Genomic DNA, 14,718 nt, shown 5'->3' with positions numbered 1-14,718 from the left:
AGGCCCTTTTCAGGACTCTGAATTAAATACAAAATAATAAATCTTAAAAAGTAAAATTTAAGTCTGTGTGAACTTGCATTGGAAGTCAATGAACTTAGAAACCTGTTCACCATTCTACACACTGTACGGGTGTAGGTATGGTTATGCTGTAAAAAAAAATTAATCAAAAATGTGCATACCATAACAATTTATACACTTGGGACATTCAAAAATGAGTATGGCATACAATGAGGGATTACAAAAACATATATGTTCCACCAGTTTCACTGTAGAGATGCAGAAGTATGAAACATATAGTTTTCTTCACGCCTATGCAGGACTTTTGAACACCATTGTACATACACAATGCATCATCACACTGCGACTAATGACCATTTTATATACTATGACTTATTCCAAATGTTCCTTTTTTTAGGTTTACTTATTTTATGTTTATTTTCTCAGCATATTTACAGTTCCTAATTTTTGTATAAGTTCACATATTAATAAAATGAGCCTTTACAAATGGGAATTATTGAATATAGAGTTTTGTTTTCCTTGCTTTTTACCATTGCACAGAATTGTAACTTGGTTCCCCATTTTAAACCATTTTATCTTCACTTGACTGTTTTTATGTGGCTTGGCAAAATTACAAGTTTAGTTTTCAGTTAGGGAATTTGAGAATTGCTCTTCTAATTGTATCATTTGTTACAAACATGGCCTCATATGAACATGTACTATAAATTGATTGACTTTTTCTTTATTCTTCAGTTATGAGAAATAAGTACAGAAATAGGATATGTTTCATGCAGTAAATTGTTTAACATTGTCAGAAGCTTGTGTGGCGCCCCTAGGGGTATTTGCCACAAAAATAGTTGTTGACACCAAATACAAATATTAAAATAGCAAGACTGCACTACCATCTCCGACCAGAAGGGGGAGCTCCAGAGACTCCCCTTGATCTATTCTGGTCTGAGAAAAGGACTGGCAGTTGGGCAGAGGAGCTGAAAGTGAGAGGTCGTATAACTGAACTCCTAACAGCCCTATGACGGATTATAGGCCCGTAATACCCATAGTAGGAAAAGAGGAGTAGAGAAAAAGGACATTGTGAGAACTGGGTAGCAATAATCACTACCCATAATAGGCGCAGAGACGGATACCGGATCCGTGGCTATATTCATTATATATAATACAGCAACCGGAAGGACGTGAGGTGATATCAGCTTCACCAGGGTAAGACGCAGCAACAGACACAGAGTTCAGCGGTACTCCCAGAGGGGGTAAGCCGACAAAAAGAACTCGGGTTGTCCGTCGAACCAGAGCACAGAAGAGACAGATTGGGCCGGCAGCCAGTTCACATACAGCAGCAGGGCCATACGGAAACTGCGCATAATAAGAGGTGGAAATCCTGACAGGGTCAAAGTAATTTCAGAGTTCTTATACAGACTCCGGTGACAGTATTGGTCACAAATCCCTTTTTGTTGAAGTAAACTGGTTAAACGTTTCAGCGCCTCAGTCTTTCATTTGGACAATAGCCATCGATCCAGGATCGGGGTCATCACAGCTGAGAGGACCTGCTGATGATCAAGTAAGTGTCTGTTCTTTCATGATATCCCTTGCACTGTGCATCGCCTGAGGCCACAGCACCGGGTCAAGCCACTAGTGACATCCCCCTCAAGAGACGGACCTCATTGATCTGGTGCTGGGTACCTCGGTCTCCCGGGTGTCACAACTGGCGTCACGAACAGGATTGGGCCAGCCCGTACACCGGGTATTGTGTGCCGTAATTGGAGTCTGAAACTGTGAAAATTTGGATGAAAAATCTTGGAAATTGACTTTGTTAAAGAAAATCCCGTTCCCCATTGAAAACTATTGAAAGTGACTTTTCTCCATTGGTTATAATGGGGTAAAAATGGCCGCCATCCCCTGATGTGATCATCTCATAACCGTTAGGCACAAAACTGTTAATCGAGCTACGTCAATACCCAAGCCCCAGTCTAACTGAAAAACTTCAAAATCCACCATCACAGAGCGTGCGGCAGTTAGAGGCAGCAGGGGGCGTGTCATTGTCATCCTGCTGCACAGAGGAACGAATCTACATTATCTAGACGGAAGCTGGGACCAGATGGGTCTGGATTAACTAAGGGGGTACAGTATGTCGCAGCACGGAGACGCCGCAGCACCCGGCGACGCTAATGCAGCTGAAAGACAGAGTGTCGATAGAGAGCCTGGCAGCGCAGCAGTGCAAGGAGTGGCGCCCATCATGCCGGTGTTGATGCCTTATACCCCGAGTGGCCCGTGGCTTCCAATGTATGAAGGTGAACCTAATACCCTTGACGGTTTCAGGGAAAAGATGCTGGCTCATTTTGATATGTTCCCCGTGGGTGAAGCTCAGCGTGTTATTCTCCTGATGATGCAGTTAAGTGGCCATGCTAAGCAAGAAGTCACGGCATGGGCAACTGATCTAAAAGGTACTGTTGAACGCATATTTGCTGGATTAAAAGCTACATTTGAAACCACTGCCAGCAGCAAAGCTAAAGTACGATTCTTAATTGCAAACAAAAAGCTAATGAGGGCCTGAGAGATTTTGCCTTAAACCTGCAGGAAGCCCTTAAATCACTTACACTGGCTGAACCCATTTTTAACACAGGAGCCGATAAACTGCTAAGGGATCAATTTATTGAGGGACTCTACACCCCTTCTCACCGGGGGCATGTGAGCATGCTTGTTTTTAAGAACCCTGAATTGACATTTGCCCAATTAAAGGAGAGCGCTATACGTCTCCAGCTGGCAGAGGCACCTCGGGATCAGGATCTCACACAACCCATGGCAGATGCACTTCAGCAACGGGGAATGCCAGTGACATCAGCTACGTCCGGTACCAGTGCTAAGTCCCCGGGGCCCATTACTAATGAGGCTCTTCAGCAAAAGCTTGACTCTTTAACTGATGTTGTTGCTTCAATGGCTAAAACCATGCAGGAGATGAGAGAACCCAAGATGGAGTTGGCAAACCGTAGAGAGGATGTTCCATGGATGAGGTCCCGGAGATACCTGACATGGAGAGGACGACCCCGTGACCGCTACCAACCGGATAGACAGCCCATTTGCCGCAGTTGCCAGCAGCCAGGCCACTTTGCACGAAATTGTGATTTAAACGGGAATCCCCTGGGAATGCGGGCCGCTTCGCAGGAATGAATTTTCAAGGCCCAACACCCTGGCACGACAGGTACATCGGAGGACGACCCATCATTCCTATCGTGCTGGACGGAATTCCCCTCAACGCCTTGCTGGATACAGGTTCCCAGATTTCATCTATACCATATATCCTTTATAAGAGGTACTGGGCTGAGGTAGATATTGATAAAGGACCCTCTGATGTTGAACTAGATATATGGGCCAGTAATGGTAAGTTGGTACCGAAACTAGGATTCAGGGAGATGACCATAAAGATTGGTAAAGCAGAATTGAAGAAGCAGGGTATAATTGTCGTTGATGTTGACCGGCAGAACTGTGAACCAACTGTATTGATAGGAATGAATGTGTTAGAGAACTGCTTTTCCGAAGTTATTTCTGTCTTACAACAAATTGCTGAAACTGCCCAATCCTGCCAGCAGAGAGTTCTCCGGAGGGAAATAAAAGTATTAATGTTAAGGCAACAGATAGAAGTTGCAGGTGGAGAAATCGGCAGTGTGAGGGTGAGTGATCCAACGTCTATTGTAATCCCACCGAAAACAGAAATGCTGGTATGGTGTAGAGCGGCCATTGGTACTAAAGGACGAGACTATCAAGCCTTAATAGAACCAGCGTACACCGACAGCAGGCCCACTATACTCACGGCACGAGGGGTGGTCGAGGTACACCGGGGACGGGTGCCGGTACAACTTTTGAACTGTGGAGAGGAAGAGGTCACTTTGCCAAGGTACGCTACAGTGGCAAAGTTATATACTGTTGACAACAATGCCATCACAACCGTTGAGCCCTTAGAATCGACCTGTCAGGTGGAAAATAACGGCTCAGATGGAGAATCGGAGGATTGGTGTCAACAGCTAGACGTAGGTGTAGATTCAACACCTACCCATCAAAGACAAGGGGTGTATAGATTAGTGACGGAATATGAACAGGTCTTCAGTAAACACTCACTAGACTTCGGACGGATAGAAGGGGTGGAACATACAATCCCCACCGGTGACCATCCCCCGATAAAAGAAAGATATAGACCCATACCGCCCGCTCACTATCAATGCGCGAAGGACATGCTGAGAAAGATGAAACAGGCCGGGGTAATAAGAGATAGTTGTAGCCCTTGGGCGGCCCCTCTGGTAATTTTCAAAAAAAAGGACGGAACCATGAGAATGTGCGTAGACTACCGGCGGATTAATAACATCACCCATAAAGACGCCTATCCCTTGCCTAGGATAGAAGAGTCCTTGACTGCTTTGAAATCTGCTAATTATTTTTCCACCTTAGACTTAACAAGCGGGTATTGGCAAGTCCCTGTGGCTGAGAGAGATAAAGAAAAAACGGCATTCACCACACCAATGGGTCTAAGCGAATTTAATCGCATGCCGTTCGGACTCTGCAACGCATCCGGTACTTTCCAGCGACTGATGGAATGTTGCCTCGGACACAAGAACTTCGAGACCGTCCTCCTGTACCTAGATGATGTGATCGTCTACTCAAAGACTTACGAACAGCACTTAACAGACCTGGCCGAGGTGTTCGAAGCCTTATCCAAGTATGGTATGAAAATCAAACCATCCAAATGTCACCTTCTCAAGCCAAAGGTACAATACTTAGGGCACATCGTGAGTTCGGAGGGAGTAGCACCGGATCCCGAGAAAATAACTGCCATAAGGGATTGGCCAAGACATACCAATGCAAAAGAAGTGAGGCAATTCTTGGGATTAGTGGGTTACTATCGTAGATTTATAAAAGGATTTACCAAATTGGCAGCGCCCTTGCAAGATACTTTGATAGGGCAGACGAAGAAACCTTCAAACCGAAACCCTCCTTTTCAGTGGAACGACGAAAGAGAAGACTCCTTTGAACAACTAAAGAAGGCACTAACCGGAGAAGAAGTTCTGGCGTACCCGGATTACCATCAACCTTTCATCCTCTACACCGATGCCAGTAATGTGGGATTGAGAGCGGTGCTGTCACAAAAGCAAGAAGGTCGGGAGAAAGTCATCGCCTTTGCAAGTAGAAAACTCCGGCCTACTGAAAGAAATTCTGAAAATTATAGCTCCTTCAAATTGGAGCTACTGGCAGTAGTTTGGGCTGTGACTGAACGTTTCAAACACTATTTGACCGGTGCAGAATTTATTGTCTATACTGACAACAATCCATTGACCCACCTAGACACGGCTAAATTAGGTGCGTTGGAACAGCGATGGATAGCCCGGTTATCTAATTACAACTTCATGATCAAGTATCGAGCAGGTCGCAAAAATGGAAATGCCGATGCCCTATCCCGGATGCCACACTTGAGAGAGGTAGAAGAAGAAACGGGGGAGCTTGAAGAAATTGAACTACCAGCCTTTCATCAGCCCAAAGTAAAACATCGTCAGTCAAATACCTATCAGAAACAACAAGAAGTGAATTTTAATCCGTTAGCACATTATAGATGGGCTGACACCCAAGATAGCAATCCGGCTGTGAAGCTAGTGAAGGAACTATTGACTGAGCAAAGTGCATATCCCGATGAGGATGCCCCAGAAGAGACGCATCAACTCTTGAAAGAGAGAGGCAAAATGTTCCTGTATCAAGGGAAACTCTGTAGAAGATACACCCATCCGAAAACACATGAATTGGTTTGGCAGATTATCGTGCCTAAACAAGATGTGAGGATGGTCCTCGAGGCTTACCACAATGGTGCTGGTCACTTTGGTTGGAAAAAGCTAGAAGTACTTCTGAGAGAAAGATTTTATTGGGTCGGGATGAGAAAATCAATCGAACAGTGGTGTAGAAACTGTGGCCCGTGCAACCTTAGAAGGAACGATCAAAAGAGCCAAAGAGCACCACTGCAGCCCATAATCACCAAACAACCACTTGAACTGGTAGCCATGGACCACGTGAAGTTGACACCGAGCCGGTCTGGTTACGTCTATGCCTTGACCATCGTGGATCATTATTCGCGCTTCTTGGTAGTAGTACCTGTAAAAGATCTGACTGCAAAAACAGCGGCCAAAGCGTTCCAAACGTACTTTTGTAGACCCCATGGATATCCGGAACAGGTTCTCACTGACCAGGGTACAGCCTTTGAATCAGAGATCTTCAGAGAATTCTGTAATATGTATGGTTGCAAAAAGATCCGGACGACGGCCTATCATCCGCAAACAAACGGCTTATGTGAGAAGATGAACCATATTGTGATAGACCTACTAAAGACTTTACCTGAAACGGAAAGGAATCAATGGCCAGAGAAATTGCCTGACTTGGTGGATCTGTATAATCATGTCCCGGTGAGCTCTACCAACTGCACCCCAGCTTATCTTATGCGTGCAAGACCCGGTCAATTGCCAATCGATCTAGAAATGGGAATTCTGAAACCAGACGCAGAAGTTCAAGACTCCAATTGGGATGTCGTACGGCAAAAGCAGTATCGCCAAGTACAAGAGAGTGTGGAAAGAAGCCTCCAGCAAACCAGAGAAAGACAAGAGCGAACTTTCAACCAGAATGCTCTAGCAACTCCATTAAGACCGGGTGACCAAGTACTCAAGAGGAATCGTCGAACCAATAAACTGGATAATCAGTGGGAAGCCGTACCCTACACAGTTTTACCAACAAGAATGGATAATCCTAAAATGTGTCTCATTAGCAAAAATGGAGGTTTAACATCTGTACTAGTGTCAAGAGACAATCTTAAATTATGTCCGGAAACGTTGAAAGAGCCAGAAGTTGTCCAGCCAGAATCAGAAGTTATTCAACCCATACAGGTTCAACCAGTAAAGGAAAAAGAGGAGGAAATGTATCACACCTGTATAGGAGACTTTCCCAAAACCCTACTAACATACCATGGTGCAGTAGTGGTTCCCATGGTGGCCTTTTATCCAACACCGAACCCAATATTAGAAGTCCCAAGACAGGAAGAGGCTGACCCCGTACTACAAGAGGTTCCAGGTCAGGAAGAACAGATTCCTTATCAGAGTGATCCCATTCACAGTGGACTTGCCAACCCCATAGTGGTGGAATTATCTTTAGAGCAGATAGTATATCCGCAGTAGACAGTAGTACACCACATAAAGAGACACCGCTATTACGTAGATCCCAGCGTAGTACCCAGGGTCAATTACCGGCCAGGTATGCGGATTACCAACTATAAGACTATAGTCATTGTTATCGTTCTGTAACGTTTAAGCCCAGTACCTACAGAAACTTACCTGTATGAACTTCTTGCATATTCTTGAACTTTTTATCAGCCCGGAAACACTAAATCAAAGCTCCGGAAAGACTGCTTTGTGAACTTTGCTTCCTAGTACCTTCAAGGATAGAACTGTATTAATGGACGCTATTTGAAGTGACTTTTTACAGAATTCCATTTTTTTGTTTCTTTGAGTGGTTTTTGTAACTTTTCATTTTTAAGACTCTGTACATATCAATTGTTATTTCAAAATGTTATCGTCCCACAGTCCCGGAGTACTGTTCTTAACTAAGGGGGAATGTGGCGCCCCTAGGGGTATTTGCCACAAAAATAGTTGTTGACACCAAATACAAATATTAAAATAGCAAGACTGCACTACCATCTCCGACCAGAAGAGGGAGCTCCAGAGACTCCCCTTGATCTATTCTGGTCTGAGAAAAGGACTGGCAGTTGGGCAGAGGAGCTGAAAGTGAGAGGTCGTATAACTGAACTCCTAACAGCCCTATGACGGATTATAGGCCCGTAATACCCATAGTAGGAAAAGAGGAGTAGAGAAAAAGGACATTGTGAGAACTGGGTAGCAATAATCACTACCCATAATAGGCGCAGAGACGGATACCGGATCCGTGGCTATATTCATTATATATAATACAGCAACCGGAAGGACGTGAGGTGATATCAGCTTCACCAGGGTAAGACGCAGCAACAGACACAGAGTTCAGCGGTACTCCCAGAGGGGGTAAGCCGACAAAAAGGACTCGGGTTGTCCGTCGAACCAGCGCACAGAAGAGACAGATTGGGCCGGCAGCCAGTTCACATACAGCAGCAGGGCCATACGGAAACTGCGCATAATAAGAGGTGGAAATCCTGACAGGGTCAAAGTAATTTCAGAGTTCTTATACAGACTCCGGTGACAGTATTGGTCACAAATCCCTTTTTGTTGAAGTAAACTGGTTAAACGTTTCAGCGCCTCAGTCTTTCATTTGGAGAATAGCCATCGATCCAGGATCGGGGTCATCACAGCTGAGAGGACCTGCTGCTGATCAAGTAAGTGTCTGTTCTTTCATGATATCCCTTGCACTGTGCATCGCCTGAGGCCACAGCACCGGGTCAAGCCACTAGTGACATCCCCCTCAAGAGATGGACCTCATTGATCTGGTGCTGGGTACCTCGGTCTCCCGGGCGTCACACTTGTAAAAGCTGTAAGAACTAGATTACGGTAGTTTTGTCACTGGGCATTTCATATTGTAGTCTTGGGTATTACGCAAAGTGGGAGCAAAAAAAAAAGATCCTTGTAGTGAAGTAGTAAAGGACTTTCTTTTAGCAGATCTTGTGCACTTAGCTTACCTAGGGAAGGCCTGCACAACATACGGCATGCAAGAAGCTCAAGGCCCGACAAAGGTTTTGCTGCGGCCCTTGGAGCCTTCTGGGAGATTTCCTTCTTTTAATATTCAAATATATTTGCATATCCGTGTATTTTGCAGAGCGCCTGTCAGCCCCGGCCTCGAGCTTCAGCAGCGTGATGTGGTCTCCACGCTGCTGATCTCATCACATTGCTGCCAGCACCAAAACACCGCAGAGGAAAAGAGATGGTGCGGCCAATAGTAAGCATGCCATCAAGAAGTGGAAGATTAAATGAATTATCACTGTGGATGGGAGGATTAATGTTGCTGTTAGGGCACATAATGGGGGTGACAATTCTAAAAGGGGGAACAATTTTGCAAGTGGTGTTGGTGGGGAGTACTTTATTCAGAGGGGCAGTGTGGGGGATATTTTACAGAGGGGCAGTGTGTGTGTGTTGTCGAATATTTTGTAGATGGCAGGGAACAATTTGCAGAGGGACAGTGTGTGTGGGGGATATTTTGGAGAGGGTCAGTGCAGGGGACATTTTTCAAAAATCCAGTGTGCAGGGGATATTTTGCAGAGGGGCAGTGTGGGGAGACAATATAGAGAGGGGACGTGAGGGGGAATGTTTTGTGCAGGAAGTAAAGTGAGGGGCAATTTTTTATTCAGGGGCATAGCATGAAGTTATCTTTATTTATGGGACAGTATAATGATACATTGATTTCTAAGGGCATCGTGTTGGGAAAAGCTGCAGAAGACCTGAGAAGAGGGATGTCTATGGAGATAAGCTCTGTGCATGAAATCTCATCATGGCATCTATATTACATGGAGACAAAAGGGATGGGCATGACTGCAATAACAGAAAATGTCAAAATAAGGTACCTGGATGCATTGTCAGACTGGAGTACCTTTGGGCCACCAGAGAAAACTAATTCTTGGGGCCCAACATGCAGTTATATAGCAATAGTACAAGATAATAAACTTTATTGTAAAATGCTGTAATATTGCTACATAATGTTAAACACAGTGAATATTAACCAATAAAAAAATGTAACTTAATGAATAATAAAGTAAAGAAACCCAAGCAAAATGGAAACCCATGACTCATGACTCCTTGTGGCATAACAAAACAATAAATAATTTTAACCCCTTTATGATGAATGATGAACATAGCACGTCATGAGCAGGCATCAGTTTCCGCCTCGTGACATGGTATGCCCATCATGGATTAAAACAGTCATTGTGTGTAACACAGAGTGACAGTTCTGTCCTGACAGCTGAGCGGTACAGTGAGAGATGCAGGGACCCATTTCATTGGTTCCAGAACTCAGATTGCTGTGATAGGTCAGTCAATCTGACTGACCAATCACAGCATGATCGTGCAGGAGGTGCTGAAATATCGGTATGTCCTACATGACCCCTGCAAGAGTTTGGCCCAGCTAACAGCTGAGCTCCTGCAGTAACGGCCAAGGACACTGCCGGAACAACCCCTGGCTGATTAACCCTCCAGATGCTGTGTCGAGAGCGATCACAACATTTGAAAGGTTGTGAGAAGGAGCGGGCTCCCTCTTTCATCCCCATCGGCACCAACCCCCCCCCCCCCCGTGACAAAATCACAGGGAGCTGATGGTTGTTATGGCTGCCAGAGGTCAAACAGTGGCCTCCTGGTGTGCCAGGTACTGTGGCCTGTTACACTCACCCACAGCAGGGTGTAATAGGCAATCTGAATGTGTAATATCAAAGGGAATAGTAGAGCAAGGCTCTCCTGACAGCAGGTGCACAAGTAGGAGCTCAATCCGTAGTGTAATATCTATGAAGACTTTAGCACTGAATTGTTGTAGAAGAAAGATGATTTATTTGCAATCACAGTGAACATATATAATGTCATATATGTTCACTGTGGATGGCACTAAATTGATGTAGAAAAACGATGATTTATTTGCAAAAGTCTTTATAGATATTACACTACGGATATTGTATACAGTATTATCAAAGATCTCATGCATTGCAGTGCTGGTGCATTACAATGCATAAGACCAGTGATCAGAATAATAAAAGTCTCATAGTGGGACTAAGCAAAGAGATTTAAAAAAAAGGTTAAGATTGAAGAAATTATTTAAAAAAAAAACCAAAATAAAGAAAAAAAAAATGACATCAATAAATTCACATTTTTATGTAAAATCAACAATAAACTAAAAAAGTGTACATATTTAATATCGCCACATCCAGAACGACATGATCTATAAGACAATCATACTAGTTAACTCCTACAGTGAATGCCGTAAAAAATAAAGATAACAAACGTGGCAAAAAAATATGCTTTTTCATCATACCGCTGGAAAAACAGTGGAATAAAAAACGATGAAAAAGATGAATGTAAATCAAAAAAACTATAGCTGAAATCATCATCTTCTTCTGTAAAAAACAAGCTCCATCAGAGGAACAATAAAAAAGTTATAGCTCTGAGAATATAGAGATGCAAAACAATATTTTTTCTATAAAATTGTTATATTGTGTAGAAGCGACAAAACATTTTAAAAAATGATATAAATATAGTATCGCTGTATTCATACTTACCCGAAGAATACAGTTGTCTTAACATTTATCACTAAAATTCCTGAATTGCTGGCCTTTGTTCATTCTGCCTCCCAGAAATCGGAATAGAAAGCAATCAAAAAATGTTAAGTGCCCAAAAATGGTAACAGTAAAAACGTCAACTCGTCCCTCAAAAAGCAAGCCTTAACATGACTCTGTCAGCAGGAATAATGAAAAATTATAGCTCTCAAAATATGGGGAGGCAAAAGTGTCTTTTAGCGTGTAACAGCAGCCAAACAGAAAAAAATTATATAAATCTGGTATCACTGTAATCGTATCGACATGAAGAGTAAAGTTGTCTAATCACTTACGCCACACAAGAAACAGCATAAAAAATAAATACAAACAATTTTTCACCTGCTCTTGTTTTTTGCATTCTGCCTCCAAAAGATCTCAGTAAGGCTTGGCTCATATTTATCCTGCGCTCTGCGCTGTGCACTTACACTGGGGTTTCCAAGTAAATCTCTGAAATACATGATTCAGATTGAATCCCCAGGAGAAGATTCCCTATCATGAAGAAAATGGAGGCACTGTGGATTCTGTCTGGCCTATGATCCGGCAGTGTCCCTCTTTTTAAGCGTACATAAAAACATGGTCGGGTGCGGAACAGACGTCAGACGGAGTCCAGAGTAAGTCTGCGGCCTCATTAGTGAATGGATCCCTCTGGGTTTCATCCAAATCATGTATTTTGTAGATTTATATGGAAACCCTGATATAAGTGCTCAGCGTAGAGCACAGGATAAATATGACCCAAAATGTTCTGTACCTCAAAATGCCACCAATAAAAGCTTCTACTTAACCCACAAAAAACAAGTCCCCTCTCATGTTTATCATCTGTTAACATAAATAGACGGGGTGTCCACATTACTGGTAAGACAAAGGCTCTGGAAAAGTGACGTGGCTCCCACCAAAAGAAATCCAGCAAAGTCAGTGCTTCCGAATTCATTCATGATATACACGTACACATGAACACACATAGCATCATAGTCTTTTATTATTCCAATGACTTAAAATAATTCTGAATCTTGTAAAAAACAGATAAGGTGTAACACCTCGCAGCAAGCCACTAAACAATGTATAGGGCTTGTGACGGATGACACAGGGGAAGGGGTGTGTCGACTTCACTCACCTCCAAGGAGGGGAGAGAACGACCCAGCAGGGATTGCCTCTCTGGTGCCACCACTCACCCCAGGTCAGTCAGGGAACTGCACCGAGGGCAAATAATCGCTGGAGGCTTCCCTTACAGGTACGAGTTATTGAGGAGCTCCCAGAGAGGGGGGATATATATCACCAGTCCAGGCTGGGGATATACAGCTCTGGAAAAAATTAAGAGATCACCACATCAAAACCCTGTCATGGGCTGTCCAATCTCCAGACCTGAACCTCACTGAAAACCTCTGGAATGTAATCAAGAGGATGATGGATAGTCACAAGCATCAAACAAAGAAGAACTGCTTACATTTTGTGCCAGAAGCAGTGTGAAAGACTGGTGGAAAACATGCCAAGATGCATGAAAGCTGAGATTAAAAATCATGGTTATTCCACAAAATATTGATTTCTGAACTCTTCCTGAATTAAACAATTAGTATTGTTGTTTCTAAATGATTATGAACTTGTTTTCTTTGCATTATTTGAGGTCTGAAAGCACTGTTTTTTTTTTAATTTTGACCATTTTTCTTTGTCAGAAAAAAATACAAAATTTATTGCTTGGAAATTCGCGGACATGTTGTCAGAAGTTTATACACTAAAAGAACAATTTACATTTTCCTCAAAAATATACCTATAAAGAGAAAAATCAGACAAACTGAACATTTTGCAGTGGTCTCTTAATTTTTGCCAGAGCTGTATATGTAAACTTCCCGGCCGTCATTGTCAGTATTCCTCACTAACACAGTATGGTATGCTGCCCACAGTTCCTTGTTCGATATAAGCCCCGTCCGACAACAGGCTTATGTATCAAAAAGCTTGGCACTCAATAATGCTTGTAGAAAATAAAGTCATTTATTTTACATCTGGACAGACAGATCAGCGGTAGCTCGTTTCTTGCTAAACGTTTTCGGTCCTTTGTGGACCTTCCTCAGAGCAAGTTTATCTAATGTACTGGAGCGTAGGATCTGGACTTATAATCAGATGTATGAGTATACTGGCAATATATGTGGAGGCAAATTTCAGAGGCAGTAATGGAGACTGTGACTGTGAGCAGGATAAGCTGCTTGGGCATGCGGTGTGCCCACACTGTGTACGCGTCTCAGCACGCCACCAGCGCTCCAGGCAACAGAACGTACACAGTGTGGGCACACCGCATGCCCAAGCAGCTTATCCTGATACGAACAGATATGCAAGTATACAGTCAAGAGTGTAGTGCAAGGGTAGGGTACAGATAGATTGCAATTATCATGTTATGTAGCATGTGACCACAGGGAGGCGCTGATGGATCACAGGTCCAAATCTTTGTTATGTGATTCCCTGGCCGCGTCAGCTAACGGGCCTCCTGCCAGTAGAAAACAAAGTCCAAAATGAGGAGCTGTCTATTATCCCCTAGGCTGCTTCCTCTCACACGCTGCGCCCACCCCTGGGCCCATGCAGCCTCCTTCTTCCCACATCTGAGAGCATGCTTTTCTTTCCAGAACCATGGATGCTCACAACTTTCTGCCCAAGTCTAACTAAGACAGCGGCGCCACTGGATTCTGCCAAATTTTATCTGCACGGAGACCAAATACGGCTACCGTATTTAATTCCTGGTAGCTATGCTTTATAACTCAATAATGCAGGGTTCTAGAGGTGGCTGAAGGGTACGGGCATGTGGGGGAAGGAATGCCGATTCTGATTATGTGCTTGGCTAGGCTCAGAGATATTGCATTCTATTATTATAGGTCATTTTCCAGATTCAATATCTTAGAGCCTGTGCTGGGATCTGTGGTGCCACAATGTGTCTGAGTCGAACAAAGGGAGCCAGTTCTGTACAAGAGCTCACACCCCCATGATAATTGCGGAACTTGGTGCTGGGAGACACAGGGTCTATGCCTTTCGGGCCACCCTGGAGAGAGCTTCAAAGGCGCGGTTTGCTTGGGCTAATTAAAGAAAAACATTGGTCTTGGGGAATCCAAAGGGTGGGGGCTGAGTTTGGGAGCAAGTATTTGGGGCCAAAATCTATCTGACAGAGTATTCTATCACATATCAAAATGATATTATTTTCCAATATCTCACAGGGCTGCTGTGTTCCACCTGATGCATTGCTAATATCCACCAACTACTGGAACAGATTTCAGCTGATTGGTGAGAGTACTGGGTATCAAACATTCACCATTCTCATATCCATTTTTGTCAATTATTTTGTGTCGGACAATCCCTTTAAGGTCTCTAAGCGCTGCAGAAAATGTTAGCGCTATATAAAAATAAAGATTATTATAGGTTACTGTTTCATCTACACGAGGAGGAAA

The sequence above is a fragment of the Ranitomeya variabilis genome, chromosome 6 (assembly GCF_051348905.1).
Source record: "Ranitomeya variabilis isolate aRanVar5 chromosome 6, aRanVar5.hap1, whole genome shotgun sequence".
Taxonomy (NCBI): Eukaryota; Metazoa; Chordata; class Amphibia; order Anura; family Dendrobatidae; genus Ranitomeya; species Ranitomeya variabilis.
The sequence above is the reverse complement of the archived record's forward strand: the minus strand, read 5'-3'. Positions refer to the sequence as shown.